Genomic DNA, 13,314 nt, shown 5'->3' on the forward strand with positions numbered 1-13,314 from the left:
GCTTGGAGGAGTACCAGAAGGTCCTACCTCCATAGCGCAGTCAAAAAGGGGGAGGTGTCAGGCAAAAGGTATTTTTGCCCGAGTTTTTAAAAATGAGAGATGTTTTAAAAAAGGAAAAAAAAAAACCCACCCCCTATCTGTTTGTAAGTGAAGACATAGAACTCACTTTTGCTTTTCCCCAAACCAGGAATTTTTATGACCCGCCATAAAACCTCAGTCCAGGGCAAGCGCTAGTACAAACCGGAAAATCCCTCCAAAAAATCCCATTGTTTAATTGTACAAACGTTTTATGCCAATTTTAATCACGCACAGGTCTGACAGAAACATCGGAACCACGTTTTTTGAATGCTTACCTTTTTCCCATTACAATAGTATAACTTGCATAACTGAGGAATGACCGGGAACTGAGACAATGGATTCTGAGCTTCTGAGCGTCATAGAGGTTTCATATTTAATATCTATCTTCATGAATATTGGTGACGGTCAAGATGATGTCTCCCTCTTGGATGTGGGACCCCCCCACACCAAGATATGGAATCTGAAGGATCTTTTAGGTCTTCTGCAGCTGGGTGGGCTCGCAAAGCCGAGCCCCCCTTGTAAGGTAAATAAGGGGTGTTCCCCAGAGTTTTGGCTGCTTACTAAAAAGCAAATCGGCCATTTTCAGGTCATTCTTCTCAGGGACGTCGAACGCACGCACATCACGCGGCGTAAGAAGAATCACCTCTAATTTCCGGGGAGCCGTCCCTCCCACAGAATCTGAGACCATCACCTTGTGAAGCAGGTTTTGCTATTACTTATCCCTTTTATTTTAATAACTGTTTATGCATACATGTAAATTGTCTCCTTTATAATATCTTGTATATATTTTGTAAACACTGCCCCCCTTTTGGGAGTAAATCATTAATTATTTACCAGTTTCTTTCTTCTTGTCCTATGTCGAGCAAACACGTTCCTCACCCGCTAATTCACGTTACCTACCAGGTACCCGATCCACCTGTTAAGCGATCGGTGGTGGCAGTATACCAGTATTTATGTGATATTGTGGTGTGAGGGTGGCTGGTCGGAGGTATATATACGTTCCTGGAAGGAACTGGTGGTATATATACGTCCTGTCACATCACGTGCCACAACAGTCGACATAAATTAGAGCAGCTGCACCCGTGCTTATCCTCTGTCAATACCGTGTTTGACCAGCAGGATAAGGGGGCGCCAGAGAGCTGCAAGGTCTGACCCAAGAGTGGGTGTTGTTTTCATGACAGGGATCTATTATATAGAGTCTTTACACACAGAGCTATCTATTATATAGAGTCATTACACACAGAGGGATCTAATATATAGAGTCATTACACGCAGTGCGATCTATTATATAGAGTCATTACACACAGAGGGATCTGTTATAGAGAGTCATTACGCACAGAGGGATCTATTATATAGAGTCATTACACGCAGAGCGATCTATTATATAGTCATTACACACAGAGTGATCTGTTATATAGAGTCATTACACACAGAGTGATCTGTTATATAGAGTCATTACACACAGAGAGATCTATTATACAGAGTCATTACACACAGAGCGATCTATTTTATAGAGTCATTACACACAGAGGGATCTGTTATAGAGAGTCATTACACACAGAGGGATCTATTATATAGAGTCATTACACGCAGAGCGATCTATTATATAGTCATTATACACAGAGGGATCTATTATATAGAGTCATTACACACAGAGGGATCTATTATATAGAGTCATTACACACAGAGGGATCTTTTATATAGAGTCATTAAACGCAGAGGGATCTATTATATAGAGTCATTACACACAGAGGGATCTATTATATAGAGTCATTACACGCAGAGGGATCTATTATATAGAGTCATTACACGCAGAGGGATCTATTAGATAGAGTCATTACACACAGAGGGATCTATTAGATAGAGTCATTACACACAGAGGGATCTATTATATAGAGTCATTACACACAGAGGGATCTGTTATATAGAGTCATTACACACAGAGGGATCAATTACATAGAGTCATTACACACAGAGGGATCTATTATATAGAGTCATTACACACAGAGGGATCTATTATATAGAGTCACTACACACAGAGGGATCTATTATATAGAGTCATTACACACAGATGGATCTATTATATAGAGTCATTACACACAGAGGGGTCTATTATATAGAGTCATTACACACAGAGGGATCTATTATATAGTCATTACACACAGAGGGATCTATTATATAGAGTCATTACACACAGAGGGATCTATTATATAGAGTCATTACTCACAGAGGGATCTATTATATAGAGTCATTACACACAAAGGGATCTATTATATAGTCATTACACACAGGGATCTATTACATAGAGCCATTACACACGGAGGGATCTATTATATAGAGCCATTACACACAGAGGGATCTATTATATAGAGTCATTAAACACAGAGGGATCTATTATATAGAGTCATTACACACAGAGCGATCTATTATATAGAGTCATTACACACAGAGCGATCTATTATATAGAGTCATTACACACAGAACGATTTATTATATAGAGTCATTACACACAGAGGGATCTATTATATAGTCATTATGCACAGAGGGATCTATTATATAGAGTCATTACACACAGAGTGATCTATTATATAGAGTCATAACACACAGAGCGATCTATTATATAGATTCATTACACACAGAGGGATCTATTATATAGAGTCATTTCACGCAGAGCGATCTATTATATAGAGTCATTACACACAGAGGGATCTATTATATAGAGCCATTACACGCAGAGGGATCTATTATATAGAGTCATTACACACAGAGGGATCTATTATATAGAGTCATTACACACAGAGGTATCTATTATATAGAGTCATTACACAGAGAGGGATCTATTATATAGAGTCATTACACACACAGGGATCTATTATTTTGAGTCATTACACACAGAGGGATCTATTATATAGAGTCATTACACACAGAGGGATCTATTTTATATAGTCATTACACACAGAGGGATCTATTATATAGAGTCATTACACACAGAGGTATCTATTATATAGAGTCATTACACACACAGGGATGTTTTATATAGAGTCATTACACACAGAGGGATCTATTATATAGAGTCATTACACGCAGAGTGATCTATTATATAGAGTGATTACACACAGAGGGATCTATTTTATAGAGTCATTACACACAGAGGGATCTATTATATAGAGTCATTACACACAGAGCGATCTGTTATATAGAGTCATTACACACAGAGGGATCTATTATATAGAGTCGTTACACACGGAGCGATCTATTATATAGAGTCCTTACACACAGAGCGATCTATTATATAGAGTCATTACACGCAGAGCGATCTATTATATAGAGTGATTACACACAGAGGGATCTATTTTATAGAGTCATTACACACAGAGGGATCTATTATATAGAGTCATTACACACAGAGGAATCTATTATATAGAGTCATTACACACAGTGGGATCTATTATATAGAGTCATTACACACAGAGGGATCTATTATATAGAGTCATTACACACAGAGGGATCTATTATATAGAGTCATTACATACAGAGGGATCTATTATATAGAGTCATTACACACAGAGGGATCTATTATACACAGTCATTACACACAGAGGGATCTATTATATAGAGTCATTACACACAGAGGGATCTATTATATAGAGTCATTACACACAGAGGGATCTATTATATAGAGTCATTACACATACAGGGATCTATTATATAGTCATTACACACAGAGGGATCTCTTATATAGAGTCATTACACACAGAGGAATCTATTATATAGAGTGATTACACACAGAGGGATCTATTTTATAGAGTCATTACACACAGAGTGATCTATTATATAGAGCCATTACACACAGAGGGGTCTATTATATAGTCATTACACACAGAGCGAACTATTATATAGAGTCGTTACACACAGAGCGATCTATTATATAGAGTCATTACACACAGAGCAATATATTATATAGAGTCATTACACACAGAGGGATCTATTATATAGAGTCTTTACACAAAGAGGGATCTATTATATAGAGTCATTACACACAGAGGGATCTATTATATAGTCATTACACACAGAGGGATCTTTTATATAGAGTCACTACACGCAGAGGGATCTATTAAATAGAGTCATTACACAGAGGGATCTATTATACACAGTCATTACACACAGAGGGATCTATTATATAGAGTCATTACACACAGAGGGATCTATTATATAGAGTCGTTACACACAGAGGGATCTATTATATAGAGTCCATACACACAGAGGGATCTATTATACACAGTCATTACACACAGAGCGATCTATTATATAGAGTCATTACACACAGAGGGATCTATTATATAGAGTCATTGCACACAGAGGGATCTATTATATAGAGTCATTACACACAGAGGGATCTATTATATAGAGTCATTACACACAGAGGGGTCTATTATATAGAGTCACTACACACAGAGGGATCTATTATATAGTCATTACACACAGAGGGATCTATTATATAGAGTCATTACACATAGGGATCTATTATAAAGAGTCATTACTCACAGAGGGATCTATTATATAGAGTCATTACACACAGAGGGATCTATTATATAGAGTAATTACACACAGGGATCTATTATATAGAGCCATTACACACGGAGGGATCTATTATATGGAGCCATTACACACAGAGGGATCTATTATATAGAGTCATGACACAGAGGGATCTATTATATAGAGTCATTAAACACAGAGGGATCTATTATATAGAGTCATTACACACAGAGCGATCTATTATATAGAGTCATTACACACAGAGCGATTTATTATATAGAGTCATTACACACAGAGGGATCTATTATATAGTCATTACACACAGAGGGATCTCTTATATAGAGTCATTACACACAGAGGAATCTATTATATAGAGTGATTACACACAGAGGGATCTATTTTATAGAGTCATTACACACAGAGGGATCTATTATATAGAGTCATTACACACAGAGGGGTCTATTATATAGTCATTACACACAGAGCGAACTATTATATAGAGTCGTTACACACAGAGCGATCTATTATATAGAGTCATTACACACAGAGCGATATATTATATAGAGTCATTACACACAGAGGGATCTATTATATAGAGTCATTACACGCAGAGAGTTCTATTATATAGAGTCATTACACAAAGAGGGATCTATTATATAGAGTCATTACACACAGAGGGATCTATTATATAGTCATTACACACAGAGGGATCTTTTATATAGAGTCACTACACGCAGAGGGATCTATTAAATAGAGTCATTACACACAGAGGGATCTATTATATAGAGTCATTACACGCAGAGGGATCTATTATATAGAGTCATTACATGCTGAGGGATCTATTATATAGAGTCATTACACACAGACTAATCTACTATATAGAGTCATTACACGCAGAGGGATCTATTATATAGAGTCATTACACGCAGAGGTATCTGCTATATAGAGTCATTACACGCAGAGGGATCTATTATATAGAGTCATTACACGCAGAGGTATCTGTTATATAGAGTCATTACACGCAGAGGGATCTATTATATAGAGTCATTACACACAGAGGGATCTATTATATAGTCATTACACACAGAGGGATCTTTTATATAGAGTCACTACACGCAGAGGGATCTATTAAATAGAGTCATTACACACAGAGGGATCTATTATATAGAGTCATTACACGCAGACGGATCTATTATGTAGAGTAATTACACGCAGAGGGATCTATTATATAGAGTCATTACACACAGAGGAATCTATTATAGAGAGTCATTAGTCGCAGAGGTATCTATTATATAGAGTCATTACACGCAGAGGTATCTGTTATATAGAGTCATTACACGCAGAGGGATCTATTATATAGAGTCATTACACACAGAGGGATCTATTATATAGTCATTACACACAGAGGGATCTATTATATAGAGTCATTACACACAGAGGGATCTATTATTTAGAGTCATTACACACAGAGGGATCTATTATATAGAGTCATTACACACAGAGGGATCTATTATATAGAGTCTTTACACACAGAGGGATCTATTATATAGAGTCATTACACACAGAGGGATCTATTATAGAGAGTCACTACACACAGAGGGATCTATTATATAGAGTCATTACACACAGAGGAATCTATTATATAGAGCTATTACACACAGAGGGATCTATTATATAGAGTCATTACACACAGAGGGATCTATAATATAGATTCATTTCACACAGAGGGATCTATTATATAGAGTAATTACACACAGAGGGATCTATTATATAGAGTCATTACACACAGAGCGATCTATTATATAGAGTCATTACACACAGAGCGATCTATTATATAGAGTCATTACACACAGAGGGATCTGTTATATAGAGTCATTACACACAGAGGGATCTATTATATAGAGTCATTACACACAGAGGGATCTGTTATATAGAGTCATTACACACAGAGGGATCTATTATATAGAGTCAATACACACAGAGGGATCTATTATATAGAGTCATTACACGCAGAGGGATCTATTATATAGAGTCATTACACGCAGATGGACCTATTATACAGAGTCATTACACACAGAGGGATCTATTATATAGAGTCATTACACACAGAGGGATCTATTATATAGAGTCATTAGACATAGAGGGATCTATTATATAGAGTCATTACACGCAGAGGGATTTATTATATAGAGTCATTACACACAGATGGATCTATTATATAGAGTCATTACACACAGAGGGATCTATTATATAGAGTCTTTACAAACAGAGCTATCTATTATATAGAGTCATTACACACAGAGGGATCTATTATATAGAGTGATTACACGCAGTGCGATCTATTATATAGAGTCATTACACACAGAGGGATCTGTTATAGAGAGTCATTACACACAGAGGGATCTATTATATAGAGTCATTACACGCAGAGCGATCTATTATATAGTCATTACACACAGAGTGATCTGTTATATAGAGTCATTACACACAGAGTGATCTGTTATATAGAGTCATTACACACAGAGAGATCTATTATACAGAGTCATTACACACAGAGCGATCTATTTTAAAGAGTCATTACACACAGAGGGATCTGTTATAGAGAGTCATTACACACAGAGGGATCTATAATATAGATTCATTTCACACAGAGGGATCTATTATATAGAGTAATTACACACAGAGGGATCTATTATATAGAGTCATTACACACAGAGCGATCTATTATATAGAGTCATTACACACAGATGGATGTATTATATAGAGTCATTACACACAGAGGGATCTGTTATATAGAGTCATTACACACAGAGGGATCTATTATATAGAGTCATTACACACAGAGGGATCTGTTATATAGAGTCATTACACACAGAGGGATCTATTATTTAGAGTCATTACACACAGAGGGATCTATTATATAGAGTCATTACACGCAGAGGGATCTATTATATAGAGTCATTAGACATAGAGGGATCTATTATATAGAGTTATTACACGCAGAGGGATTTATTATATAGAGTCATTACACACAGATGGATCTATTATATAGAGTCATTACACAGAGGGATCTATTATATAGAGTCTTTACACACAGAGCTATCTATTATATAGAGTCATTACACACAGAGGGATCTATTATATAGAGTCATTACACGCAGTGCGATCTATTATATAGAGTCATTACACACAGAGGGATCTGTTATAGAGAGTCATTACACACAGAGGGATCTATTATATAGAGTCATTACACGCAGAGCGATCTATTATATAGTCATTACACACAGAGTGATCTGTTATATAGAGTCATTACACACAGAGTGATCTGTTATATAGAGTCATTACACACAGAGAGATCTATTATACAGAGTCATTACACACAGAGCTGTCAGGCAAAAGGTATTTTTGCCCGAGTTTTAAAAAATGAGAGATGTTTTAAAAAAGAAAAAAAAACCCACCCCCTATCTGTTTGTAAGTGAAGACATAGAACTCACTTTTGCTTTTCCCCAAACCAGGAATTTTTATGACCCGCCATAAAACCTCAGTCCATGGCAGGCACTGGAACAAACCGGAAAATCCCTCCAAAAAATCCCATTGTTTAATTGTACAAACGTTTTATGCCAATTTTAATCACGCACAGGTCTGACAGAAACATCGGAACCACGTTTTTTGAATGCTCACCTTTTTCCCATTACAATAGTATAACTTGCATAACTGAGGAATGACCGGGAACTGAGATAATTTATTCTGAGCTTCTGAGCGTCATAGAGGTTTCATATTTAATATCTATCTTCATGAATATTGGTGACGGTCAAGATGATGTCTCCCTCTTGGATGTGGGACCCCCCCACACCAAGATATGGAATCTGAAGAATCTTTTAGGTCTTCTGCAGCTGGGTGGGCTCGCAAAGCCGAGCCCCCTTGTAAGGTAAATAAGGGGTGTTCCCCAGAGTTTTGGCTGCTTACTAATAAGCAAATCGGCCATTTTCAGGTCATTCTTCTCAGGGACGTCGAACGCACGCACATCACGCGGCGTAAGAAGAATCACCTCTAATTTCCGGGGAGCCGTCCCTCCCACAGAATCTGAGACCATCACCTCGTGGCGCAGGTTTTGCTATCACTTATCCCTTTTATTTTAATAGCTGTTTATGCATACATGTAAATTGTCTCCTTTATAATATCTTGTATATATTTTGTAAACACTGCCCACCTTTTGGGAGTAAATCATTAATTATTTACCAGTTTCTTTCTTCTTGTCCTATGTCGAGCAAACACGTTCCTCACCCGCTAATTCACGTTACCTACCAGGTACCCGATCCACCTGTTAAGCGATCGGTGGTGGCAGTATACCAGTGTTTATGTGATATTGTGGTTTGAGGGTGGCTGGTCGGAGGTATATATACGTTCCTGGAAGGAACTGGTGGTATATATACGTCCTGTCACATCACGTGCCACAATAGTCGACATAAATTAGAGCAGCTGCACCCGTGCTTATCCTCTGTCAATACCGTGTTTGACCAGCAGGATAAGGGGGCGCCAGAGAGCTGCAAGGTCTGACCCAAGAGTGGGTGTTGTTTTCCTGACAAGAGCGATCTTTTTTATAGAGTCATTACACACAGAGGGATCTGTTATAGAGAGTCATTACACACAGAGGGATCTATTATATAGAGTCATTACACGCAGAGCGATCTATTATATAGTCATTATACACAGAGGGATCTATTATATAGAGTCATTACACACAGAGGGATCTATTATATAGAGTCATTGCACACAGAGGGATCTATTATATAGAGTCATTACACACAGAGGGATCTATTATATAGAGTCATTACACACAGAGGGATCTTTTATATAGAGTCATTACACGCAGAGGGATCTATTATATAGAGTCATTACACACAGAGGGATCTATTATATAGAGTCATTACACGCAGAGGGATCTATTATATAGAGTCATTACACGCAGAGGTATCTATTAGATAGAGTCATTACACACAGAGGGATCTATTAGATAGAGTCATTACACACAGAGGGATCTATTATATAGAGTCATTACACACAGAGTGATCTGTTATATAGAGTCATTACACACAGAGGGATCTATTACATAGAGTCATTACACACAGAGGGATCTATTATATAGAGTCATTACACACAGAGGGATCTATTATATAGAGTCACTACACACAGAGAGATCTATTATATAGAGTCATTACACACAGATGGATCTATTATATAGAGTCATTACACACAGAGGGGTCTATTATATAGAGTCATTACACACAGAGGGATCTATTATATAGAGTCATTACACACAGATGGATCTATTATATAGAGTCATTACTCACAGAGGGATCTATTATATAGAGTCATTACACACAAAGGGATCTATTATATAGTCATTACACACAGGGATCTATTATATAGAGCCATTACACACGGAGGGATCTATTATATAGAGCCATTACACACAGAGGGATCTATTATATAGAGTCATTAAACACAGAGGGATCTATTATATAGAGTCATTACACACAGAGCGATCTATTATATAGAGTCATTACACACAGAGCGATCTATTATATAGAGTCTTTACACACAGAACGATTTATTATATAGAGTCATTACACACAGAGGGATCTATTATATAGTCATTATGCACAGAGGGATCTATTATATAGAGTCATTACACACAGAGTGATCTCTTATATAGAGTCATAACACACAGAGCGATCTATTATATAGAGTCATTACACACAGAGGGATCTATTATATAGAGTCATTTCACGCAGAGCGATCTATTATATAGAGTCATTACACACAGAGGGATCTATTATATAGAGCCATTACACGCAGAGGGATCTATTATATAGAGTCATTACACACAGAGGGATCTATTATATAGAGTCATTACACAAAGAGGTATCTATTATATAGAGTCATTACACAGAGAGGGATCTATTATATAGAGTCATTACACACAGAGGGATCTATTATTTAGAGTCATTACACACAGAGGGATCTATTATATAGAGTCATTACACACAGAGGGATCTATTTTATATAGTCATTACACACAGAGGGATCTATTATATAGAGTCATTACACACAGAGGGATCTATTATATAGAGTCATTACACACACAGGGATCTTTTATATAGAGTCATTACACACAGAGGGATCTATTATATAGAGTCATTACACGCAGAGTGATCTATTATATAGAGTGATTACACACAGAGGGATCTATTTTATAGAGTCATTACACACAGAGGGATCTATTATATAGAGTCATTACACACAGAGCGATCTATTATATAGAGTCATTACACACAGAGGGATCTATTATATAGAGTCGTTACACACAGAGCGATCTATTATATAGAGTCATTACACACAGAGCGATCTATTATATAGAGTCATTACACGCAGAGCGATCTATTATATAGTCATTACACACAGAGTGATCTATTATATAGAGTCATTACACACAGAGGGATCTATCATATAGAGTCATTACACACAGAGGGATCTATTATATAGAGTCATTACACACAGAGGGATCTATTATATAGAGTCATTACACACAGAGGGATCTATTATACAGTCATTACACACAGAGGGATCTTTTATATAGAGTCATTACACGCAGAGAGATCTATTAAATAGAGTCATTACACACATAGGGATCTATTATATAGAGCAATTACACGCAGAGGGATGTATTATATAGAGTCATTACACACAGAGGGATCTATTATATATAGTCATTACACACAGAGGGATCTATTATATAGAGTCATTACACACAGAGGAATCTATTATATAGAGTCATTACACACAGAGGGATCTATTATATAGAGTCATTACACACAGAGGGATCTATTATATAGAGTCATTACACACAGAGGGATCTATTATATAGAGTCATTACATACAGAGGGATCTATTATATAGAGTCATTACACACAGAGGGATCTATTATACACAGTCATTACACACAGAGGGATCTATTATATAGAGTCATTACACACAGAGGGATCTATTATATAGAGTCATTACACACAGAGGGATCTATTATATAGAGTCATTACACACACAGGGATCTATTATATAGTCATTACACACAGAGGGATCTCTTATATAGAGTCATTACACACAGAGGAATCTATTATATAGAGTGATTACACACAGAGGGATCTATTTTATAGAGTCATTACACACAGAGTGATCTATTATATAGAGCCATTACACACAGAGGGGTCTATTATATAGTCATTACACAAAGAGCGAACTATTATATAGAGTCGTTACACACAGAGCGATCTATTATATAGAGTCATTACACACAGAGCGATATATTATATAGAGTCATTACACACAGAGGGATCTATTATATAGAGTCATTACACGCAGAGAGATCTATTATATAGAGTCATTACACAAAGAGGGATCTATTATATAGAGTCATTACACACAGAGGGATCTATTATATAGTCATTACACACAGAGGGATCTTTTATATAGAGTCACTACACGCAGAGGGATCTATTAAATAGAGTCATTACACACAGAGGGATCTATTATACACAGTCATTACACACAGAGGGATCTATTATATAGAGTCATTACACACAGAGGGATCTATTATATAGAGTCGTTACACACAGAGGGATCTGTTATAGAGAGTCATTACACACAGAGGGATCTATTATATAGAGTCATTACACACAGAGGGATCTATTATATAGAGTCGTTACACACAGAGGGATCTGTTATAGAGAGTCATTACACACAGAGTGATCTGTTATATAGAGTCATTACACACAGAGTGATCTGTTATATAGAGTCATTACACACAGAGAGATCTATTATACAGAGTCATTACACACAGAGCTGTCAGGCAAAAGGTATTTTTGCCCGAGTTTTAAAAAATGAGAGATGTTTTAAAAAAGAAAAAAAAACCCACCCCCTATCTGTTTGTAAGTGAAGACATAGAACTCACTTTTGCTTTTCCCCAAACCAGGAATTTTTATGACCCGCCATAAAACCTCAGTCCATGGCAAGCACTGGAACAAACCGGAAAATCCCTCCAAAAAATCCCATTGTTTAATTGTACAAACGTTTTATGCCAATTTTAATCACGCACAGGTCTGACAGAAACATCGGAACCACGTTTTTTGAATGCTCACCTTTTTCCCATTACAATAGTATAACTTGCATAACTGAGGAATGACCGGGAACTGAGATAATTTATTCTGAGCTTCTGAGCGTCATAGAGGTTTCATATTTAATATCTATCTTCATGAATATTGGTGACGGTCAAGATGATGTCTCCCTCTTGGATGTGGGACCCCCCCACACCAAGATATGGAATCTGAAGAATCTTTTAGGTCTTCTGCAGCTGGGTGGGCTCGCAAAGCCGAGCCCCCTTGTAAGGTAAATAAGGGGTGTTCCCCAGAGTTTTGGCTGCTTACTAAAAAGCAAATCGGCCATTTTCAGGTCATTCTTCTCAGGGACGTCGAACGCACGCACATCACGCGGCGTAAGAAGAATCACCTCTAATTTCCGGGGAGCCGTCCCTCCCACAGAATCTGAGACCATCACCTCGTGGCGCAGGTTTTGCTATCACTTATCCCTTTTATTTTAATAGCTGTTTATGCATACATGTAAATTGTCTCCTTTATAATATCTTGT

This window comes from Phyllobates terribilis, unplaced genomic scaffold (assembly GCF_046119375.1).
Source record: "Phyllobates terribilis strain yellow unplaced genomic scaffold, ASM4611937v1 Scaffold_7__3_contigs__length_470593459, whole genome shotgun sequence".
Lineage (NCBI taxonomy): Eukaryota > Metazoa > Chordata > Amphibia > Anura > Dendrobatidae > Phyllobates > Phyllobates terribilis.